Below are 3,008 nucleotides of genomic sequence, written 5' to 3' on the forward strand. Positions count from 1 at the left end.
TTGTATTGCTTAGTCGATTTTAGTGTTGTTAATCCCTGGCTGGGAGACGGTGACCTGTGAATAATGAACCTACCGGGCCCTGCCCCTTAAATTATAGGTAAACGGCACGCCCAGTCAGATTTTTTTTTTTTAATTTGTATTGCTTAGTTGAACGGTTAATCCCTGGCTGGGAGACGGTGACCTGTGAATAATGAAACTACCGGGCCCTGCCCCTTAAATTGTAGGTAAACGGCACGCCCAGTCAGATTAAATTTGTAATTATTTGTATTGCTTAGTCCATGTAAGTGCTGTTAATCCCTGGCTGGGAGACGGTGACCTGTGAATAATGAACCTACCGGGCCCTGTCCCTTAAATTGTAGGTAAACGGCACGCCCAGTCAGATTTAATTAATTTTGCTTTTATTTGTATTGCTTAGTTGATTTTAGTGTTGTTAATCCCTGGCTGGGAGATGGTGGCCTGTGAATGATGAACCTACCGGGCCCTGCCCTTTAAATTGTACGTAAACGGCAAGCCCAGTCAGATTAAATTTGTAATTATTTGTATTGCTTTGTCGATTTTAGTGTTGTTAATCCCTGGCTGGAAGACAGTGACCTGTAAATAATGAACCTACCGGGCCCTGCCCCTTAAATTGTAGGTAAACGGCACGCCCAGTCAGATTTAATTTGTAATTATTTGTATTGCTTAGTCGATTTTAGTGTTGTTAATCCCTGGCTGGGAGACGGTGACCTGTAAATAATGAAACTACTGGGCCCTGCCCCTTAAATTGTAGGTAAACGGCACGCCCAGTCAGATTAAATTTGTAATTATTTGTATTGCTTTGTCGATTTTAGTGTTGTTAATCCCTGGCTGGAAGACGGTGACCTGTGAATGATGAACCTACCGGGCCCTGCCCCTTAAATTGTAGGTAAACGGCACGCCCAGTCAGATTTAATTAATTTTGCTTTTATTTGTATTGCTTAGTTGATTTTAGTGTTGTTTATCCCTGGCTGGGAGACGGTGACTTGTGAATAATGAACCTACCGGGCCCTCCCCCTTAAATTGTTGGTAAACGGCACGCCCAGTCAGATTTAATTAATTTTGTTTTTATTTGTATTGCTTAGTTGATTTTAGTGTTGTTAATCCCTGGCTGGGAGACGGTGACCTGTGAATGATTAACCTACCGGGCCCTGCACCTTAAATTGTAGGTAAACGGCACGCCCAGTCAGATTTAATTAATTTTGTTTTTATTTGTATTGCTTAGTTGATTTTAGTGTTGTTAATCCCTGGCTGGGAGACGGTGACCTGTGAATGATGAACCTACCGGGCCCTGCCCACTAAATTGTAGGTAAACGGCACGCCCAGTCAGATTAAATTTGTAATTATTTGTATTGCTTAGTCGATGTAAGTGTTGTTAATCCCTGGCTGGGAGACGGTGACCTGTGAATGATGAGCCTACCGGGCCCTGCCCACTAAATTGTAGGTAAACGGCACGCCCAGTCAGATTATTTTTTTTAAAATTTGTATTGCTTAGTTGATTTTAGTGTTGTTATTCCCTGGCTGGGAGACGGTGACCTGTGAATAATGAACCTACCGGGCCCTGCCCCTTAAATTGTAGGTAAACGGCACGCCCAGTCAGATTATTTTTTTAAAAATTTGTATTGCTTAGTTGATTTTAGTGTTGTTAATCCCTTGCTGGGAGACGGTGGCCTGTGAATAATGAACCTACCGGGCCCTGCCCCTTAAATTGTAGGTAAACGGCACGCCCAGTCAGATTCAATTTGTAATTATTTGTATTGCTTAGTCGATGTAAGTGTTGTTAATCCCTGGCTGGGAGACGGTGACCTGTGAATAATGAACCTACCGGGCCCTGCCCCTTAAATTGTAGGTAAACGGCACGCCCAGTCAGATTTAATTAAATTTGTAATTATTTGTATTGCTTTGTTGATTTTAGTGTTGTTAATCCCTGGCTGGGAGACGGTGACCTGTGAATGATAAACCTACCGGGCCCTGCCCCTTAAATTGTAGGTAAACGGCACGCCCAGTCAGATTTAATTAAATTTGTAATTATTTGTATTGCTTAGTCGATTTTAGTGTTGTTAATCCCTGGCTGGGAGACGGTGACCTGTGAATGATGAACCTACCGGGCCCTGCCCCTTAAATTGTAGGTAAACGGCACGCCCAGTCAGATTAAATTTGTAATTATTTGTATTGCTTAGTCGATTTTAGTGTTGTTAATCCCTGGCTGGGAGACGGTGACCTGTGAATGATGAACCTACCGGGCCCTGCCCCTTAAATTGTAGGTAAACGGCACGCCCAGTCAGATTAAATTTGTAATTATTTGTATTGCTTAGTCGATTTTAGTGTTGTTAATCCCTGGCTGGGAGATGGTGACCTGTGAATGATAAACCTACCGGGCCCTGCCCCTTAAATTGTACGTGAACGGCACGCCTAGTCAGATTAAATTTGTTTTTATTTGTTTGGCTTAGTCGATGTTAGTGTTGTAAATCCCTGGCTGGGAGATGGTGACTTGTGAATGATGAACCTACCGGGCCCTGCCCCTTAAATTGTAAGTAAACGGCACGCCCAGTCAGATTAAATTTGTAATTATTTGTTTTGCTTAGTCGATGTTAGTGTTGTAAATCCCTGGCTGGGAGATGGTGACCTATGAATGATGAACCTATCGGGCTCTGCCCCTAGGTAAACAGCACGCCCAGTCAGATTAAATTTGTTTTTATTTGTTTTGCTTAGTCGATGTTAGTGTTGTAAATCCCTGGCTGGGAGATGGTGACCTGTGAATGATGAACCTACCGGGCCCTGCCCCTTAAATTGTAGGTAAACGGCACGCCCAGTCAGATTAAATTCGTAATTATTTGTATTGCTTAGTATCTGCTAGTGTTGTAAATCCCTGGCTGGGAGATGGTGGCCTGTGAATGATGAACCTACCGGGCCCTGCCCCTTAAATTGTAGGTAAACGGCACGCCCAATCAGATTAAATTTGTTTTTATTTGTATTGCTTAGTATATTTTAGT

Source organism: Strongylocentrotus purpuratus, unplaced genomic scaffold, assembly GCF_000002235.5.
Source record: "Strongylocentrotus purpuratus isolate Spur 01 unplaced genomic scaffold, Spur_5.0 spur5_scaffold_16, whole genome shotgun sequence".
Taxonomy (NCBI): Eukaryota; Metazoa; Echinodermata; class Echinoidea; order Camarodonta; family Strongylocentrotidae; genus Strongylocentrotus; species Strongylocentrotus purpuratus.